Source organism: Eriocheir sinensis, unplaced genomic scaffold, assembly GCF_024679095.1.
Source record: "Eriocheir sinensis breed Jianghai 21 unplaced genomic scaffold, ASM2467909v1 Scaffold19, whole genome shotgun sequence".
NCBI lineage: Eukaryota > Metazoa > Arthropoda > Malacostraca > Decapoda > Varunidae > Eriocheir > Eriocheir sinensis.
The window spans coordinates 507,628-530,145 of record NW_026111294.1 but is presented as its reverse complement, the minus strand read 5'-3'; the positions used below and the strand labels follow the sequence as shown (position 1 = coordinate 530,145).

The 22,518-nt window shown below is 42.3% G+C and overlaps 1 long non-coding RNA gene across 1 annotated transcript in view; it reads right to left on the bottom strand.

Annotated features, from left to right (window-relative positions):
- Positions 1-151: 151 nt before the first annotated feature.
- The window catches only part of LOC126990691 (uncharacterized), an 88,124-nt gene continuing 65,757 nt past the window's right edge, over positions 152-22,518 (bottom strand). The window contains exon 4 of the long non-coding RNA XR_007744652.1: positions 152-1,067. This is a non-coding gene — a long non-coding RNA (uncharacterized LOC126990691). The remainder of the gene's footprint in view (positions 1,068-22,518) is intronic.

Sequence of the window (22,518 nt, the reverse complement as noted above, 5' to 3'; positions counted from 1 at the left end):
GCTGTAATACAAACAAGATTACTCCTGGAAGCCACATTAATGATGCCAGACATATGATGATAGACACTTAGTGTGATGAAATTACAAGCTGTACTTCACATCATGAAACCAAGCCAAGTGTCACTGCAGCACATATTAGGTAAGGCAGACACCAAAAGCTTGTTACCTGAACAAGATTAAATATAACAGGCAAAATCCACAATAAAGTATTGCATACTGTTGGGTAGGGAAGAGAACAAATGCTTCCAAGCATTACACCTGAAATAAACAATGGCAGATATTCAAAGCTTGTGAGCTGAACAAGATCTGATTTATAACAGGCAAAACCAACAATGGTGCATTACATGCGATATCTGGCAGGGGATTCCTTGCATTACAACTGGAAAGTGGCAGACACCTAAAGCTTGTTAACTGAACAAGATCTGATTTATAACAGGCAAAACCAACAATGGTACATTACATGTGATATCTGGCAGGGGAGATAAATGATTCCTTGCATTACAACTGGAAAGTGGCAGACACCCAAAGCTTGTTAATTGAACAAGATCTGATTTCTAACAGGCAAGACCAACAATGGTGCATTACTTGCAATATTTGGCAAAGTATATGGAAAAAATTTATTGCCGTAACAAGAGTAATACTAAATAATGGCAAATCCCACGAAGTATCTAATCTTTTGACAAAGCCTGTGCTCTTTGCTGCAGGGCTGTCAGAGTCTGTTTGCTCCAGCCAACATTTACTGAAATACCCCTGAGTCATGAGTGAAGTGTTGAAACTGAAGGCAAGTGAAATACTGTGCTTAGAAATCTATTAGCATTTGGACTTTGATAGTATAAGGCCAGAGCAAACCTCCTCTCTTGTAACCCACATCTCCTACTAGGCTTAGATCTTGGCATCTTGCAGCATGTTGAACCTGACCTTAGAAAAAATCCACCTCTATTGGATCTAAAAAATTGCTGGCTCTGGGCAAAAACTGCCCAGGAGTTGTAACAGCCTGGGCTTTGAGCTGCCTTGCCTCCCGGTGCAGACGGCAGACTGTTGTGTGCAGCAATTTTCACTTTTCATGTCTGAAAATACATGCAAAAATATTTAATCACAATTAATCACAATTCTAAATAATAAAATATGTGCATGTGATTGCATTATTTTCAGTGCTATAAGGACAGTGAATCTAAGCATTGACATTATGTCTGCACGCCAGCTTCGATGGAAGGCTTCACTTAGATTGCCTGACAAGAGTAATATTTTCAGGAGATGGGGGAGAGGATACAACTGGAGACTCTTGACAGATATAATGTCAAGATCTAAAAGCACCCATTTTCCATATATATATCTTTATGTTCAGTCCATACTAAAACATTTATCAATGTGTTGCCACACTAAAAATCTAAAAATTCCCTGTTTCTGCAATGTTAGTCATACCTAAGCCCTGCTAAACCATCCAAGTGAAATGAGTTCCGGGGGGCAGCATGAGCCAATACTAAATGGCGCCACTATAAAAAAAATTGCCTGCGTCATGATGGGCCTGGGCCAACCGCCAGGTCCCTGAAGAAAACCTACCGGCGCTATAGGCGGGTGGGAAAAAAAAAAAAAAAAAAAAAGGATCACATCAGAAGAATGGACAAAGGTTTGTTAGTTTAAAATGGAACAGGATAAACAAGAAACAGGCAGGTATCTGTGGACACTACTGTTACTATCAATTGCCAGCCTATGGCAAAATTTGAACCTATGCTATCAAAAACATAAGACCCATATGCTGATAACTCGACTAATCGTAACGGTACTACAGCCATAGAAACATAATAGAGTTTAAATATATCATTCAAAATGTCAACCTTTTTACATACCTTTTTTTTTAGATGTGTAGCCTACTGGTGTAACAGTTAAATATTGAACTCAATTTGTATGCAGAGATGTGAGGTATGTTATTAAGCTGTAATGTTTCCAACACATTAGTTGTGATTAAAGCAACACAGAATAGTAACTAAAGAGGATAAATTATCACTGAGAACAAGAGGTTCCTTACTATATTGTGGTGAGCTTGATGGCCGAGTCGAGTTTCCTCCAGCCCCATCAAATTCAAATCCTGTTGCGAGGCAATTTTTTAATCAAAGTGAAAAATGGATGCAAATGGTCACTAAAACTAGTTATTATACTTGGTGTCACAAAGTCGGGCAAAGAATTTAGGGAAGGACTCCCGGACTTGGCGTCACTGATGAGGTAAATGATCTCGTGCACTCATTGGGCTATAATATATACATTGTTATAATGTGTATTATTGTCTTGTTACTATATATTACCTACTGATAATGGAAATACATGTCAGGATTAATCATCAAATACAAGGAAAAAAGAATCATGTATGGAAATTGTGAACTTTTAAGTTCATGTAACAAACAAAGTTTATTATACACAAAAAGGTTGGATACTTCAGATGTAAAAGATTTTTGGATATAACATCACCCCCTTCCTCCATATTGGTTCTTTAAAGCAAGGGTTGACTACAGCTGATTATTATTTGCGGCAGGTTACACGACACTTTTTTTAGTGCAAACCATTTGGAAATCAATGATCATTATAAGGAATACTTCTCATGAGTAGCTACTAAAACTTGACAACCTAGAAGGATGCACCATCAGACTGTAAAGGATAGATATATTATAAGACATAGCTACATTGGTGGATCCAAAGGGGGGCCCAGGGGGCCCGGCCCCCCCCCCCCCCATGGTCCTGAGTGATACAGGAAAACTAGCTCAAAAGCACGCTGCGGCTAAAACAATGCTTTGGCACAAAGTCCAGGCCGTTATACCCATTGATTTAGGTCACCACCAGTTTTTCAAGACCAGGACTGCCGAGAATGGCTAATCGGTAATGCTAATGCTCCTTCCACCCGCAAAAAGTCTGACGTCCTCCCAAAAACTAATTTCCTGGATCTTCACCCAAAGACATACCGTAACATGGTTCAGTGATCATGGACAAAAAAAAAATGTCAAGACAATCAATATCCAATCATTTCAGGATACATAAATCAGCATCCATATGAAGGAATTCTACAACTTAAAAGTGATGTTGAGCAGGGCATGTGTTAAGTGACTTGCACAGTCTATTTTGTGAAGTCATAATTAGATTAATAACACAACAATCAACAAACACTAGATGAAGTATTCATACCAAAATCAGTACATGGAGCTGGTGCACTGCAATGGGGAGCACATTCCTGCAGCTCACCAAGAGGGTTGGATGCTGCCATGTAGTTCAGGGAGTGGCTAAATGTCTTCACCCTTGGCCTCTTTCTTGGCCTCTCCCCCTTCAGCTGCCACATTCTCTTGGATGATATCGGACGTGTTCGGATCTGTTGGGATGTGGTTGTGTTAGATGTGGGATAACATACGACAGTGGAACATGGAAGGAAAGAGTATGTCCACACGGTAAAATACAGAGAAGAGGATTGCACTGCATTAGTTGAGTGATTACAAGATGTAAATTGAAATTCTTTGGATACTGAAAGGATGTACGGGGACAACTGGGTGAGAAGGGAGAGAGATGCAGATTTTTGTTATATAGCTAGATACACCAATAAAGACTTAGGACATACACATTCAGAAAGACCACAATTTTGGCTGCTAGACAGAAAAACACTAGATGTCAAAGTGCCAGGACATTGAAGGAAGTAATAATAAGAAAAGCAATAATAATTAATGAGTATAAATATATTTCTGATATTTTTGTTTATCTTAATGCTAGTATTGGAATTTGCAAACACTAAGAATATAATAAATAAATATTGATAAATTAATTAAAATAAATACATTAATTATTGTACTAATACTACCACTAACAATATTAACAGCACTGCATCTAATAGACTGAGCAATAAACTGAGTCTGATTTGTAGCCATAATTAAACTGTCTCTGTCTGAGTGGCCGAAAGGAAGGTCAATTTCGGGAGGAGATGTGTCCTGATACCCTCCTCTTGAAAGAGTTCAAGTCGTAGGCAGGAGGAAATACAGATGAAGGAAGATTGTTCCAGAGTTTACCAGCGTGAGGGATGAAAGAGTGAAGATGCTGGTTAGCTCTTGCATAAGGGGTTTGGAAAGTATAGGGATGAGCATGAGTAGAAAATCGTGTGCAGCATGGCCGCGGGAGGAGGGGAGGCATGCGGTTAGCAAGTTCAGAAGAGCAGTCAGCGTGGAGATATCGATAGAAGATAGAAAGAGAGGCAACATCGCGGCGGAATTTAAGAGGTAGAAGACTATCAGTAGGAGGAGGAGAGCTGATGAGACGAAGAGCCTTAGACTCCATGCACTCTGTCCAGAAGAGCTGTGTGAGTGGAGCCCCCCACACATGAGATGTATACTCCATACGTAGGCGGACAAGGCCCCTGTATATGGATAGCAACTGCGCGGGGGAACAGAACTGGCGGAGACGATATAGAACGACCAACCTCGAGGAAGCTGATTTAGCGAGATGGGAAATTTAAAGTTTCCAGTTGAGATTTTGAGTTAGGGATAGACCGAGGATGTTTAGTATTGAAGAAGGTGACAGCTGAGTGTTGTCGAAGAATAGGGGATAGGTGTTTGGAAGATTGTGTCGAGTTGATAGGTGGAGAAATTGAGTTTTTGAGGCATTGAAGGACACAAGGTTCCTTCTGCCCCAATCGGAAATGATAGCAAGGTCTGAGGTTAAGCGTTCTGCAGCCTCCAGTCTGGAGTCGTTTACTTCCTGTTGTGATGGTCTAGTATTGAAAGTAGCTGAATAATGCACAGTGGAGTCGTCGGCGTATGAGTGGACAGGACAGTTTGTTATGGAAAGAAGATCATTGATGAATAACAGGAAGAGAGTGGGTGATAGGACAGAGCCCTGTGGAACATCACTATTGATAGGTTTAGGGAAGAGCAGTGACCGTCAACCACCGCAGAGATAGAACATTAGGAAAGGAAACTGGAGATAAAGGAACAGAGAGAGGGATAGAATCCGAAAGAGGGCAGTTTAGAAAGCAAAGACTGGTTAAGAGAGCAAGAAGATCGCCAGTAGAATTCCTCTTGCGGAATCCATACTGGCGATCAGATAGAAGGTTAGAAGTGGAAAGGTGCTTTTGAATCTTCCGGTTAAGGATTGATTCCAAAGCTTTATATAGACATGAAAGTAAAGCTATAGGGCGGTAGTTTGAGGGATTGAAACGGTCACCCTTCTTAGGCACAGGCTGTACAAAGGCATACTTCCAGCAGGCAGGAAAGATAGATGTTGATAGGCAGAGACGAAAGAGTTTGACCAGGCAGGGTGTCAGCACGGAAGCACAGTTTTTAAGGACAATAGGAGGCACTCCATCAGGTCCATAAGCCTTCTGAGAGTTGAGGCCAGAGAGGGCATAGAAAACATCATTTAAAAGAATCTTAATAACAGCCATAAAGGAGTCAGAGGGGGGATGAGTAGGAGGAATATACCCAGAATCGTCCAGGGTGAAGTTCTTACAGAAAGTCTGAGCGAAGAGTTCAGCCTTAGAGACAGATGAGACGGCAGTGCTGCCGTCAAGGTTAAGGAGAGGAGGATAAGAGGAAGAAGTGAAATTGGAGGATATGTTTTTGGCTAGATTCCAGAAGTCACAGGAAGAATTAGAAGAAGCAAGGTGTTGATATATATATACATATATATATATATATATATATATATATATATATATATATATATATATATATATATATATATATATATATATATATATATATATATATATATATATATATATATATATATATATATATATATATATATATATATATATATATATATATATATATATATATATATATATATATATATATATATATATATATATATATATATATATATATATATTATTAAACAGCCAAGGCTGTTTAATAATGGAACCGTCTGTTATTGTTTGGCTTTCCGGAACATTTAATAACGACAAACGTGTTAATGACAGTGACGACCGCGACGGTGATAGTGATGCCGATAACGACGGTGATGATGACGATGATGATGATGATGATTATGATGTGTGATGTCGTAGTAATAAGGTCAGCAGTAACAGCAACATACCGTAAATAAAAGCACAACAACAACAACAACAACAATATCAATAACGAAAATAGAAAGCGAAAGGAAGTGAAGTAGAAAAAAAAGATCAAGAAGAAAAAAGAAAATATAGAGGAAGAAATGAAGAGGGAAAAGGAAAAAAACATATGTAAATGAATCAAGTTAGCTGATTAAGGGGCAACAAAAACAACACACACACACACACACACACACACACACACACACACACACACACACACACACACACACACACACACACACACACACACACACACACACACACACACACACACACACACACACACACACACACACACACACACACACACACACACACACACACACACACACACACACACACTCTCCTTCTCTGCCTAAGGAAAGACGAGGAAGAGGAGAGCAATGCACACACTGAGGAAAGAGGAAAACAAAGACCTGAAGAAAACTGAGCAAGAAAAAAGAGAAAGAAAAGGAAGCAGAAAAAAATACCTTACCTAAAAAAAATGAAGGGAGAAGAAAGTGATGAAAAAATTACTTCCTGCTGACTGAAGAATGAACAGAGGAAAGGAAGAGAAGAAGGAAGAAGGAGGAGGAAAAGAAGAAAAAAATAGATTAAATGATGGAGAAAAAATCTTTGCTTGAGACATAAGAAAAAAAACTTGAGAGAAAGAAAAAAGAAGAAAAAAGTGGTGAGATGATAGAAACATAATAAGGTGGCAGAGAGAGAGAGAGAGAGAGAGAGAGAGAGAGAGAGAGAGAGAGAGAGAGAGAGAGAGAGAGAGAGAGAGAGAGAGAGAGAGAGAGAGAGAGAGAGAGAGAGAGAGAGAATCGTAGTTTATTTCCCGCCATTTTCCTTTCAGCATTGAACGTAACTCTCACAAACCAAGACGTTCCATTTCGCCGTCATTCCACTTATACAATTCTTCTGTCATCACTACTTCCAATATCATCTATCACTTCCATATATTGTCGTTGTCATTCCTAAAAGGTTCGTTTATTGAGGCCTTATTTTACTTTTTTTCTGCCATTTAGAGGGAACAAGGAGGAGAAAGGGAAGGAGGAGGAGGAGAAGGAAGTGGTGATAGGAGTTCTTAGTATTGAAGGAGGTGAAATAAAAGTAAAAAAGATAAGGAGCAAAAGGAAGTCAGTGAAAAAAAAGCTGATGTGAAAAAAAAATGAGGCGTAAGAAATGCAGAGAGAGAAGAAACAATCTGAGAAATAAACTGAGGAGGAAGGAATGGAGGAACACAAAGGAACACAAGAAACACAAATGAAGAACAAACATCAGCAGACCCTCTGGTCCTAACGAGGTTGTTAGTGACAAGCTACACAGGAGCGAAGGAACTGAAGAAAATGGGTTCTTTACTAAAGGAGAGAGAGAGAGAGAGAGAGAGAGAGAGAGAGAGAGAGAGAGAGAGAGAGAGAGAGAGAGAGAGAGAGAGAGAGAGAGAGAGAGAGAGAGAGAGAGAGAGAGAGAGAGAGAGAGAGAGAAATACCCAGCACACACAGTGTGAAAAAGAAAAAAAGTACAGCAAAAATGGAGAATGAATGATATAAAGAAGGAAGTGAGTGGAACGTAAACAAGAAAATGAAAATGAAAGGAAGAGAAAGACAGAAATGCTAAAGAAATGCTAAATGAAGGAGGCAGGAGATAAGAGAAAATCAATGTTTAATAGAGGAAGGAGAATGAAGAAAAACGGAAGGAAGGGAAGGATAAAAAGTGAGAAAGAAGAAAGAAAGGAATCATGGATAACTATTAGCTCGCAGACTGAATATGGAAGAGAGAGAAAACACACACACACACACACACACACACACACACACACACACGTGACACATCAATATTTGCAATCATAGCGACCGAAGCTTTACGATGTAGTTAAATCGTATGTGTGTGTGTGTGTGTGTGTGTGTGTGTGTGTGTGTGTGTGTGTGTGTGTGTGTGTGTGTGTGTTTTCTGATGTCTCCATGCGCTAGGGGGAGGGATTACTGTGTGTGTGTGTGTGTGTGTGTGTGTGTGTGTGTGTGTGTGTGTGTGTGTGTGTGTGTGTGTGTGTGTGTGTGTGTGTGTGTGTGTGTGTGTGTGTGTGTGTGTGTGTGTGTGTGTGTGTGTGTGTGTGTGTGTGTGTGTGTGTGTGTGTGTGTGTGTGTGTGTGTGTGTGTGTGTGTGTGTGTGTGTGTGTGTGTGTGTGTGTGTGTGTGTGTGTGTGTGTGTGTGTGTGTGTGTGTGTGTGTGTGTTTTCTGATGTCTCCATACGCTAGGGGGAGGGATTACTGTGTGTGTGTGTGTGTGTGTGTGTGTGTGTGTGTGTGTGTGTGTGTGTGTGTGTGTGTGTGTGTGTGTGTGTGTGTGTGTGTGGGCGAGTTTATGTCTCCATTCGTAAACATTTGGAGTACATTTTGGAAACATTTGTTTGTTTTACTGTTTGTTATAATATTTTACGTCACTTTATTTATGTTTATTTGTTTATGTTGTTACGTACTCCAGTTGGATTCCCTTCGCCTCCCCTTTTGATGTGTGTGTGCGTGCGTGTCCGTAAAATTAGTTCTAAATTGGTTTTGTTCTGGGTTTAATAAATTTATACCCGCAAGGGAGACAAACTGTATGGTGATTGTGTGTGTGTGTGTGTGTGTGTGTGTGTGTGTGTGTGTGTGTGTGTGTGTGTGTGTGTGTGTTTGCTTGGCAGTGGACACACACACACACACACACACACACACACACACACACACACACACACACACACACACACACACACACACACACACACACACACACACACACACACACACACACACACACACACACACACACACACACACACACACACACACACAGGTAAATGTTTCATATAATCATTTCCTCAGCACCACACAATCAAAGCGGCTCGTCTTGGCAACTGTAATCACACACTAATTGCCGCATTTACTCCGGGAACGACGAAAGACACCTTTTCTCACCTTATTTCCTCCTCCCCGTGTCAGGGTTTATTGCCCTCGCCTTCCCACGTCCTTCCCTTCTTCTCGTCGCTTTATTAAACCATTATTTATGCCCAGTCCGCGTCATTTCCATTTAGATTATGTTCTTTATTTTACTCCCTCAAGAAACTCCTCCGTCCCACCTTGTCAGAGAGAGAGAGAGAGAGAGAGAGAGAGAGAGAGAGAGAGAGAGAGAGAGAGAGAGAGAGAGAGAGAGAGAGAGAGAGAGAGAGAGAGAGAGAGAGAGAGAGAGAGAGAGAGAGAGAGAGAGAGAGAGAGAGAGAGAGAGAGAGAGAGAGAGAGAGAGAGAGAGAGAGAGAGAGAGAGAGAGAGAGAGAGAGAGAGAGAGAGATAAAGAGTAAAAATGAGCGCGGGAAAAAGGAGACTGTGAAAAAGGGGAGGAGGGATATGAGGGAGAGGAAATGCAAATGAAGCGAGTCTCAGGGGGAGGAAAGACCAATCCTTATCACACGACCAAAGCAATCACCCCCCTCCCCTCACTTTCTTATTCAGGACCTAAAACCTGGAATTCTATTCCTAATAATATTAAAGCTCTAAACTCAATACACTCCTTTAAAAAACAATTTAAAAAACATATTCTTCTCAATTATAATTATTAAGTCCATGTATCATCTGTCAGAAAGCGTCCTCAGCTTAATCAATTATTACCTTATACTATTATTATTGTATTAATAATATTACATTATCATTTACAGTACTACCATATTGTTTTTATAAATCAATTACAATTTTTGTACTAATGATATTGTGTTAATATTATCACTTTAATTATTATTTACACTACTATTATTTTATAGTTATCACAATGTTAATTATTACTATTATCACTATAACTATTATTATTATTATTATTATTATTATTATTATTATTATTATTATTATTATTATTATTATTATTATTATTATTATTATTATTATTAATATCATTATTATTATTTTTATCATTATATATATATATATATATATATATATATATATATATATATATATATATATATATATATATATATATATATATATATATATATATATATATATATATATATATATATATATATATATATATATATATATATATATATATATATATATATATATATATATATATATATATATATATATATATATATATATATATATATATATATATATATATATATATATATATATATATATATATATATATATATATATATATATATATATATATATATATATATTTTTGCACTATTGACTAAATCTGGCACCTAAGTTTCAGTACTGCGCAAAAAGCTCTAGCTTTAAATGGGCTCCTGCACTACAAAATTATTGTAAATACATAATTGTATAAAGGGATAATAAAATGTTTCAAATGTTTCAAATGTTTCCTCCCCTCTTCTCTCCCTCTTCTTCCCTCTCTCCTTTTCTCACTTCTTTCTTTCTCGCGTTGCCCTCTCACTTCCTTCTTCCCATCTCCACCTCCTTCTTTTCTTCCTCCTCCCTCCTCCCTCTACCCTTCATTCTCCATCCTCCCTCCTTTCCTTTTCTCCCTCATTTTACCTCATAGTATTTCCTCCTTTCACCGTCCCTTTTCGATCGTATCCCTTGAGTTTTCTTCCTCTTCCCTTTATCTTCGTTCCCCAGCCCGGATTCTCCCTTCTTTCTCTCCCGCCCTTCCTTCCCGCCCGTCCTTTCATCAGTTTCCTTTTCTCCTTCCTTACCTCCTTGTAATATTTTTCCTTCCTCTCACTGTCTTTCCCCTCTCCGTCCTCTTTCTTTCCTCCCTCTGCCTATCCCTCTCCTCTCTTCCTAACTCATTTTACCTCCATGTATTTTTTTTTCTCGCTCCCTCTCAGTCAAAGTTGTTGTTCTTCCTCATTCCCATCAGCTTAATCCTATCTTCTTTCTTTTATCTTTCTGTTCTTGCTTATTTCCTTTCGTGTCTTCTCTTTCGCTGTTTTCGTTTATATATTTTTTACAAACTCGTCATGTTTCTTTTTTTCCTGTTTTCGTTCCATCTATCACTTTTCGTCGTGGTCTTCTTTCCGTCATTAGTCATGTTTGCCTTTCCTTCGCTTTCATTTCTTCTCTTTCGCCTTCCCTCCCTTTGCCATCTCTCCTTCCATCCTTCTTTCCTTCATTCCGTCATTCCGTCCTCCCTACCTTGATCCATGCCTCACTGTCTATCATGTTTTCCTTCCTTCGTCATTTCTGTTCTTCCTTCCTTCCATCCTTCTTTTCTTTGTTCCTTCCATCCTTCCTTGCCCTATACATCGCTTCATTTTTTTCTTTTTCTTCCTTCCTTTCTTCCTTCATTCCTTCCTTCTCATCACCTTTTCTTCCTTCTCTTTCTTCTTTCTTCCCCTCCTGCATTCCGTGCTTCCCTCCCTGCTTCCTACCTAGCTCCCGTCTTTCCTTTCCTCTTTTCTTCCTTCCCTTTGTTTCATTCTTTCCCTTCTTTTATTTATTTATTCATCTTCCAATTAGTTATTTTTTCATCTTCCTCTCTTTCCATCTATCTTTCGTTTTTACCTCATTTGTCCTTCAATCCTTCCTTCATTTCTTCCTTCCTTCCCTCCTTCATTCGTTTCTTTCATGATTCCCTTTCCCATTCTTTCTACTTTTTTTACCTCCATTCTTTCAGCCATTCTCTTTTCCTCTCTTTCTTTTCTCTCTTCCCCCCGAATGACTCCCGTTATTGTCTCCTGACAATAACCTTTATTTTTACTCAGTTTGAGAAAGTGTCGAATTTATTTTTTTCTTTTCTTTTCAAAGTGTCTTTTTATAGTCTTGGTGTTGATTGTTTTTTGGCAGCAATGAGAGAGAGAGAGAGAGAGAGAGAGAGAGAGAGAGAGAGAGAGAGAGAGAGAGAGAGAGAGAGAGAGAGAGAGAGAGAGAGAGAGAGAGAGAGAGAGTGAGAGAGAGAGAGAGAGAGAGAGAGAGAGAGAGAGAGAGAGAGAGAGAGAGAGAGAGAGAGAGAGAGAGAGAGAGAGATAGAGAGAGAGAGAGAGAGAGAGAGAGAGAGAGAGAGAGAGAGAGAGAGAGAGAGAGAGAGAGAGAGAGAGAGAGAGAGAGAGAGAGAGAGAGAGAGAGAGAGAGAGAGAGAGAGAGAGAGAGAGAGAGATATATATATATATATATATATATATATATATATATATATATATATATATATATATAAGTGTGTGTGTGTGTGTGTGTGAGAGAGAGTGAGGAGATATTTTATACATTTTCTGTCTCAACTCTCTCTCTGATAATTCACGTTTGCTGGATATTCCTTGAGGGTTTGTAGACCCAGTGTGGAGCGGGAGGCCAGTGGAGGCACGGAGTAGTGGAGGGAAGGAGAGAAAGAGTGGAGGGAAGGAGGAAAGGAGGGGTGGAGGATAGATTGAAAGATAGGTTAGGTGCGTGACGGTAGTGAGGGAGAAAGGGAGGAAAGGTCAGGAAGAAAAATAAAAGGAAATAGGTAAAGGTAGGAAAGGAAGGAGAGGAGAGGAGGAAGGGAGGAGAAAGGATGAAAGAAAGAAGGCTAGGGAATAGACGGTTGGAAGTGGGGGAGGAAAGATTAGGAAGAAGAGGAGGAATGAGGAGAAAGTGAATATAAAGAAAGGTAAGGGAAGAGAGGAGAAACCGTGGAGGAAAGGAAAAAGGGAAGGACTCGAGGACGGGGGCTAGGAGATGGGAAGAAAGGCGGAGAGAAGGGACGAGAGGAAGTGTCCGAGCAGGAAGAAAGGAGGGAGGTAATAAGTAGCAAGGAAGAGAGAGAGAGAGAGAGAGAGAGAGAGAGAGAGAGAGAGAGAGAGAGAGAGAGAGAGAGAGAGAGAGAGAGAGAGAGAGAGAGAGAGAGAGAGAGAGAGAGAGAGAGAGAGAGAGAGAGAGAGAGAGAGAGAGAGAGAGAGAGAGAGAGAGAGAGAGAGAGAGAGAGAGATGCTGCAGTCAATACAACGTTTAATTAATGTTATATACACACACACACACACACACACACACACACACACACACACACACACACACACACACACACACACACACACACACACACACACACACACACACACACACACACACACACACACACACACACACAGCCCCACAGACACACACACACACACACACACACACACACACACACACACACACACACACACACACACACACACACACACAGACACACACACACACACACACCCCACTGACACACACACACACACACACACACACACACACACACACACACACACACACACACACACACACACACACACACACACACACACACACACACACACACACACACACACACACACACACACACACACACACACACACACACACACACACACACACACACACACACACACACACACACACACACACACACACACACACACACACACACACACACACACACACACACACACACACACACACACACACACACACACACACACACACACACACACACACAGCCTCACTGGCACACACACACACACACACACACACACACACACTAATTACCACATCCCTTTTGTCCTATTAACGCCACTCCATCCGTCTCGAGATGCAGGTGTTTAATTAGACAGGTGTACAGGCTCGAATACGAAAAGATAAAACCACACTTTACGACCTAACAACGACAATCGGCGACCTGCAATTTGTGGGAGGTCGCACATGGTCGCGCGTGAGACCGTCATGTGTCTCCGTCCGCCATACGACCGAAAAGGTCGGCTGTAGTTTTTTGGTGCTGCACCAAAGTGTGACTGACGCACCGAACAGCAGATAATTTACATGACAAAATCTGCAACCTATCACGGTTCTGCAGCATCCTTTGGAAATAGTTGAAATGACATGTAAAAAAAAAGTCAGTTTGCTGGTACAAGAGAAAAAGCTGGCAATGGGCACCTCTAGAGGAAGTGAGTCCACAGAGGAAAGAGACCGAAGGAAAGCTGATGAAAGGGAAGGAAAAGGACACTGCAAAAAAGATGAAATGTTTGAACAGACAGTTGCGGTAGGCGGTGGCTGAGTGGTAAACGTGCTGGGCTCACATTCCCACGCCATGGACAACGTCGGTTCGAATCCCCACGCTACCACCTGGAATTTTCAGTCACCGCTGAGTGGCGTAAACTACCCACATGCTGTCCAGAAGACCAGCCATCAACCCGGACTCTAGAAGAAACCGTCCAGTGAATCAAGAATGAGTTCCGGGGGGCAGCATGAACCAAGCATAACTGGCGCCACTATAAAAATTGCCTGCGCCATGACGGGCTTGGGCCGACCATCTGGCAACTGAAGAAAGCCTATCGGCGCTATAGGCGGGGATGTAAAAAAAAATGGTAGAACGGAACATGTCAAGCCTCATATGCTGCGGTTTCATTAGATACATGACAGTTACGAGAAAGGAGTAGAAATGTCAAACGGGTGAATGTATAAGAAGATAGTAAGAGAGAGAGTAACCGTAAGGAGAAATAGATATAAAGACAAATAGATATTAAGTGAGATAAGTAGTGGAAATAGGAGGAAAAGAAGAAAAAGGTCAGTAGATATTGACGAAAGAAAATACTTTCGTATACACATAGCTGAAAGATAAACGATCATGAATATGACGTAAAATCACTTGAATCGTCTGTGGAAGGAAAAAAACTGTCACTAAAAAAAGGAAGGAAAAAGTAAGAGTATAAAGTAAAAGCTATAAAAAGTAAAATTAAAGGAAAAAGTCAAACAATTAAATTGAAAAAGTTAAAAAACTCACTCTAAAAATTAAAGACAGAGAAGCTAAGCAGCCCGAGGTGGCCTTTGTCCTGCGATGCCGCAACCAAAGAAAGGAATTGTGTTGCTTTATTGAGTTAGTGGCCGACCCTGCTACCCCTCCTGCTCCTCCTCTTCCTCTACCTCCTCCTCCTCCTCCTCCTCCTCCTCCTCCTCCTGCTCTTTTTCTTCCTTTCTTCCTCACTACCACTCCACATCCTCTTGTTCTTCTCTGCTCCTAAATCCCTTCACTCCACCTCACCTCCCCTTCCACCACGTTCTTTCACTCTCCTCTCCTTTCCTCTAACCACCCATCTCCACCTCCCTCCTCTGTTCACTTTCCTCCACTTTACCACCCTTCCCCACGTCCTCCACCCACATTCCTCCTCCTCCTCCTATCGCTGTCTCCTCACACCTTCCTGCCCCTCCTCTCCAACCAGTAATGCCCCACCCCCACAGCCCCTATTACCAGTCTCCAACCACTTCTCCTCAATACACGCCCCCTCCACCTCTTCCCTCTCCCCATAACGGACCTCGTGACCGCCTCGTTAGATCCGGGTTGAGTCGTTGGTGGATCTTTACCTCTGAGTTTTCTTTTTTGTTTGTTTATTTATTTTCGTTTTTAGTTAAGTATGAAGGATAGTTTATTTTTATTTTTCTGTGACTTGGTTTATGTGTTATTTCCTCTCTGTTTTGTTCTTGTGGTATGTGACTGTTTTGTTTGTTTGTTGCCGAATTCATTTTTTACAAGATAGATTGTCGCTTCTTCCTGGTGAAGTTGTTTATGTTGTTGTTTCGTGTGCAGCATTTCTCACACAGGTCTGTTAATGATCTCTCCCGGTAAATATTTTCATCACAGTTACTTAAATTTGGGAACAATAGGTTGTCCTCAATTTTCCAAACATTTATTGCACAGTTAGCACACAGAGTCGAGCTTGAATGGTTTCGAACACCGTTACGGTAAATAAAACATATTGTTCGCAATATCATGTTTCATGTAAAGGAAATAATACTTATTTGTAATGTAAAGAAAGCGCAACTGATAGAAAAGAATGTAAAGATAAAATTACTGGGAACATAACACAAGTAATCCACGAGTCCGGTAGGGCCATGCAAGGCCACAGCAAAAAACATCAGGCACAGGCGTTTATGATGTAACACAAACAACTCTTACAATGACATATCAGCTGACTGTGTAGGACTTGAGTGTTGCCGAGCACGGGTGTGGTGCTGTACTCATTCACGAATCCTCCAACATTGAACTTTTTTTCTTCATCTCGTTTGAATCACATTCCGTTAATTGTCCTCCGCGGTCTTTCCGGGCCTGCCTTGACGTGCTCAGCTTTCCTTAGCGGCGCCGTGATCCGAGTCGTCTGTGTCCTGACCTTTGCCCTTTGCCCTTGGCCTTGGCCGTGGTGGTAAGCGGCTTTCGCTGCGGACATAACTCCTTCCTCAGCTCCACCACGTCCCCGGCAGGATTAAGAGAATACAGGGTTGGCCCATTTCTGAGTAAAAACGAACAGGGTTGGCGCATGACGTCACGCAGCTGTCTTACACACACACACACACACACACACACACACACACACACACACACACACACACACACACACGGAGAGAGAGAGAGAGAGAGAGAGAGAGAGAGAGAGAGAGAGAGAGAGAGAGAGAGAGAGAGAGAGAGAGAGAGAGAGAGAGAGAGAGAGAGAGAGAGAGAGAGAGAGAGAGAGAGAGAGAGAGAGAGAGAGAGAGAGAGAGAGAGAGAGAGAGAGAGAGAGAGAGAGAGAGAGAGAGAGAGAGAGAGAGAGAGAGAGAGAGAGAGAGAGAGAGAGAGAGAGAGAGAGAGAGAGAGAGAGAGAGAGAGAGAGAGAGAGAGAGAGAGAGAGAGAGAGAGAGAGAGAGAGAGAGAGAGAGAGAGAGAGAGAGAGAGAGAGAGAGAGAGAGAGAGAGAGAGAGAGAGAGAGAGAGAGAGAGAGAGAGAGAGAGAGAGAGAGAGAGAGAGAGAGAGAGAGAGAGAGAGAGAGAGAGAGAGAGAGAGAGAGAGAGAGAGAGAGAGAGAGAGAGAGAGAGAGAGAGAGAGAGAGAGAGAGAGAGAGAGAGAGAGAGAGAGAGAGAGAGAGAGAGAGAGAGAGAGAGAGAGAGAGAGAGAGAGAGAGAGAGAGAGAGAGAGAGAGAGAGAGAGAGAGAGAGAGAGAGAGAGAGAGAGAGAGAGAGAGAGAGAGAGAGAGAGAGAGAGAGAGAGAGAGAGAGAGAGAGAGAGAGAGAGAGAGAGAGAGAGAGAGAGAGAGAGAGAGAGAGAGAGAGAGAGAGAGAGAGAGAGAGAGAGAGAGAGAGAGAGAGAGAGAGAGAGAGAGAGAGAGAGAGAGAGAGAGAGAGAGAGAGAGAGAGAGAGAGAGAGAGAGAGAGAGAGAGAGAGAGAGAGAGAGAGAGAGAGAGAGAGAGAGAGAGAGAGAGAGAGAGAGAGAGAGAGAGAGAGAGAGAGAGAGAGAGAGAGAGAGAGAGAGAGAGAGAGAGAGAGAGAGAGAGAGAGAGAGAGAGAGAGAGAGAGAGAGAGAGAGAGAGAGAGAGAGAGAGAGAGAGAGAGAGAGAGAGAGAGAGAGAGAGAGAGAGAGTCTGTGTGTACATGAGAGTAAGGTGAGTCTGTCGTAGTTACTCTTCCTATCCACCCTTTTTCTTTCTGGTAAACATGCTCCCCCTTCCCCGCCCGTACCCCGTACCCAACCAACCTCCCAGCCACCACCCACCCCGCATCTGAGTGACGTCACGTCAGTGCGCAGAACTCGGGAAGCGAGCCAACCCGTAATTCTCTTAACCCTGTCCCCGGTGCCCCGTGACGGTGCCGCGGCTTTCGGCGTCCCCTTCCTTGGGTGATTCACCCGCACGTCGCGGCGGCCTTCCACCGCGGCGGTGTTTCGGTGTTTTGTAAATTTCTGGCGCAACAAGATAACTTGTCCACATCAGTGTCACTACAGCAAGTTTTCCAGAATGAGACGTTTGCTGGTGGGTCAGCAGCCAGAGCCTTGAGGAAGCTGATTTAGTAAGAGATGAGATATGAAGTTTCCAGTTGAGATTTTGAGTTAAGGGTAGACCGAGAATGTTTATTGTTGAAGAAGGTGATAGCTGAGTGTTGTCGAAGAATAGGGGATAGTTGTTTGGAAGATTGTGTCGAGTGGATAGGTGGAGAAACTGTGTTTTTTGAGGCATTGAAGGACACCAGGTTCCTCTTGCCCCAATCGGAAATAATAGTAAGGTCTGAGGGTAAGCGTTCTGTTGCCTCCAGCCTTGAATCGTTAAGTTCCTGTGGAGTGGGTCTTCTATTAAAAGAAGTTGAGTAATGCAGAGTGGAGTCATTGGCGTAAGAATGGATATTACAGTTCATTTTGGAAAGAAGATCATCAATGAACAACAGAAAGAGAGTGGGAGATAGGACAGAACCCTGTGGGACACCACTGCTAATAGGTTTAGGGGAAGAACAGTGACCGTCCACCATAGCAGATATAGAACGGTCAGAAAGGAAACTGAGATAGGGGTACAGAGAGAAGGATAGAAACCGTAGGAGGGTAGTTTGAAAGAAGACTTGTGCCAGACCCTATCAAAAGCTTTTGATATGTCCAGCGCAATAGCAAAGGTTTCACCGAAACGGCTAAGAGAGGATGACCAAGAGTCAGTTAGGAAGGCTAGGAGATCACCAGTAGAACGCCCCTTGGGGAACCCATACTGGCGATCAGATAGAAGGTTAGAATGGCAAGGTGCTTTTGAATCCTCCGGTTAAGGATTGATTCAAAAGCTTTAGATAGACAGGAAAGTAAAGCTATAGGGCGGTAGTTTGAATGATTGGAACGGTCACCCTTCTGAGGCACAGGCTGTACAAAGGCATACTTCCAGCAAGAAGGAAAGGTAGATGTTGACAGGCAGAGGCGAAAGAGTTTGACCAGGCAGGGTGTCAGCACGGAAGCACAGTTTTTAAGGACAATAGGAGGCACTCCATCAGGTCCATAAGCCTTCTGAGAGTTGAGGCCAGAGAGGGCATAGAAAACATCATTTGGAAGAATTTTAATAACAGGCATAAAGGAGTCAGAGGGGGGATGAGTAGGAGCAATATGCCCAGAGTCGTCCAGGGTGGAGTTCTTACAGAAAGTTTGAGCGAAGAGTTCAGCTTTAGAGACAGATGAGGCGGCAGTGCTGCCGTCAGGGTTGAGGAGAGGAGGGAAAGAGGAAGAAGTGAAATTGGAGGAGATATTTTTTGCTAGATGCCAGAAGTCACGGGAAGAACTAGAAGAAGCAAGATGTTGACATTTTCTATTGATAAAAGAAGTTTTGGTAAGTCGGAGAATAGATTTGGCACGATTCCGGGCTTTTTTTTTTTTCTACAGCAAAGGAGACAGCTCAAGGGCACAAAAAAGTAAACATTAATAAATAAAAAAGCCCGCTACTCGCTGCTCCTAAAAAGAATCCAAAGAGGTGGCCGAAAGATAAGTCAGTTTCGGGAGAAGAGGTGTCCTGATACCCTCCTCTTGAAAGAGTTCAAGTCGTAGGCAGGAGGAAATACAGATGAAGGAAGATTGTTCCAGAGTTTACCAGCGTGAGGGATGAAAGAGTGAAGATGCTGGTTAACTCTGGCATAAGGGGTTTGGACAGTATAGGGATGAGCATGAGTAGAAAGTCGAGTGCAGCGGGGCCGCGGGAGGGGGGGAGGCATGCAGTTAGCAAGTTCAGAAGAGCAGTCAGCGTGGAAATATCGATAGAAGATAGAAAGAGAGGCAACATTGCGGCGGAATTTAAGAGGTAGAAGACTATCAGTATGAGGAGGAGAGCTGATGAGACGAAGAGCCTTTGCCTCCACTCTGTCCAGAAGAGCTGTGTGAGTGGAGCCCCCCCACACATGAGATGCATACTCCATACGAGGGCGGACAAGGCCCCTGTATATGGACAGCAACTGTGCAGGGGAGAAGAACTGGCGGAGACGGTACAGAACGCCCAGCCTCGAGGAAGCTGATTTAGTAAGAGATGAGATATGAAGTTTCCAGTTGAGATTTTGAGTTAAGGATAGACCGAGGATGTTTAGTGTTGAGGAAGGTGATAGCTGGGTGTTGTCAAAGAATAGGGGATAGTTGTTTGGAAGATTGTGTCGAGTGGATAGGTGGAGAAACTGTGTTTTTGAGGCGTTGAAGGACACCAGGTTCTTCTTGCCCCAATCGGAAATAATAGTAAGGTCTGAGGCTAAGCGTTCTGCAGCCTCCAGCCTTGAGTCGTTAAGTTCCTGAAGGGTGGGTCTTCTATTAAAAGAAGTTGAATAATGCAGAGTGGAATCATCGGCGTAGGAATGGATAGGACAGTTCGTTTTGGAAAGAAGATCATCAATGAACAACACAAAAGAGTGGAGATAGGACAGAACCCTGTGGGACACCACTGTTAATAGATTTAGGGGAAGAACAGTGACCGTCTACCACGGCAGAAATAGAACGGTCAGAAAGGAAACTGGAGATAAAGGTACAGAGAGAGAGAGATAGAAACCGTAGGAGGGTAGTTTAGAAAGCAAAGATTTGTGCCAGACCCTATCAAAAGCTTTTGATATGTCCAGCGCAATAGCAAAAGTTTCACCGAAACGGCTAAGAGAGGATGACCAAGAGTCAGTTAAGAAGGCTAGGAGATCACCAGTAGAACGCCCCTTGCGGAACCCATACTGGCGATCAGATAGAAGGTCAGAAGTGGAAAGGTGCTTTTGAATCTTACGGCTGAAATGTAAAGGTCAAAGTTAGCGGGTGTTCGAAAGCTCTGGAACCTTTTGTGAGCTGCCTCTCTATCATTAATAGCACGAGAACAAGCATGGTTAAAACAAGGCTTTTTAGCATGAGGAGTAGAGAAAGAACGTGGAATGTATGCATCCATTCCAGAGACAATCACCTCTGTGATGCACTGGGCACACACAGAGGGTCTCTTCTGGAAGCAGTAATCATTCCACGGGAAATCGGAAAAGTACATCCTCAGGTCGTCCCATCGAGCTGAAGCAAAATGCCAAAAGCATCGCCTCCACGGTGGGTCCAGAGGATGTACAGGAGCGATAAGACAGGATACAGAAATAAGGTTATGATCGGAGGAGCCCAACGGAGAGAACAGTTTGACAGAGTAAGCAGAAGGATTAGAGATAAGGAAGAGGTCTAGAATGTTGGGCCTGTCTCCAAGACGGTCGGGAATACGAGTAGGGTGCTGAAGCAACTGCTCTAGGTCGTTGAGGAGAGCAAAGTTGAAGGCTTGTTCACCAGGCTGGTCAGTAAAGGAGGATGAAAGCCAAAGCTGGTGAACATTGAAATCTCCTAAGATGGAGATTTCAGCGAAGGGAGAGTGAGTCAAGATGTGTTCCACTTTAGAGTTCAAATAGTCAAAGAATTTTACATAGTTAGTAGAGTTAGGTGAGAGATAAGCAGCACAGATGTATTTAGTAATAGAATGACAATAAAGTCTTAGCCAGATGGTAGAAAATTCTGAAGAGTCAAGGTCGTGGGCACGAGAGCAAGTGATGTCGTTGCGCACGTAGGCGCAACATCCAGCTTTGGATTGAAATTTAGGATAAAGAAAGTAGGAGGGAACAGAGTAGAGGTTGCTGTCAGTAGCCTCAGAAACCTATGTTTCGGTGAGGAAGAGAAGGTGAGGTTTAGAGGAGGAGAGATGGTGTTCCACATTATGAAAATTAGAGCGAAGACCGCGAATGTTGCAGAAATTGATAAGGAGGAGGTTCGAGGAGTTATTAGGACACCTTTCAAGTCGGCAGCCAGAAGGGGAGTCCTCCCTGGGGGAATTTATGTTCCCCCCCCCAGGCGGGGACTCCGAGGCTCTTTAATTTTTCGCCATTTTGAATTTTGAATTTTGGGAAAATGTGTGTGTGTTGTGTGAATGTAGTGTGGTGTAGAAAGAGAGAGGAACTGTCTTTAGAGAGCATGCTGAACTGCTCTCTGGTGTTGATGAGACAAAAGGGAAACGGTTAGTGAGGACATGGGAAGGGTCTTTGAAGGGCTTCAGCACCCTCCTCGCTTCCCATATATCCTCACCGGGAGTAGCTCACGCCCGTTCAGTAGGTGTCTTCCTACCTACTCCTGTATATATATATATATATATATATATATATATATATATATATATATATATATATATATAGATAGATATATATATATATATATATATATATATATATATATTCAACAATATAGTAGTAGTAGTAGTATTAGTACTAGTAGTTGTAGTAGTAGTAGTAGTAGTAGTAGTAGTAGTATAAATGGTAGTTAGACCAAATCTGAGTATTGTTTCGTATCTGTCAGGTCTTGATATGCCTTAACTACGCCTAACCACGACCCGGAGGACATATAATCATAAGAGGGCAAAGGACGGAGCCTAAGAGTAATTACTGGGCTGCAAAGTTGGAACAGGGAAGGGAGGGCTGAGTTATCATTAGGCTGAAAGAGTGTCTGGGATGAAGGCAGGAAGAATGGGAAAAGAGGAGAGGAAGGAGGAACTGGCAGGGAGAAAAGGAAGGAGAGGAAGGTTGAAAAGGGACTGAAGAAGGGAAGGAGGAAGAACAAACAGTAGAAAACGGAGGGAATTTAGGAGGGAGAGAAGGACATTAAGAAACGAGAATGGGAAGGAATGGCGGAGATGAACGGGAGGTAGAAAATGTGAGAGGGAGGGGCCGACTTAATCGGCTAGATTTCGATCGCCGATAGAGTCGGTCTGTCGGCACCCCGCTAC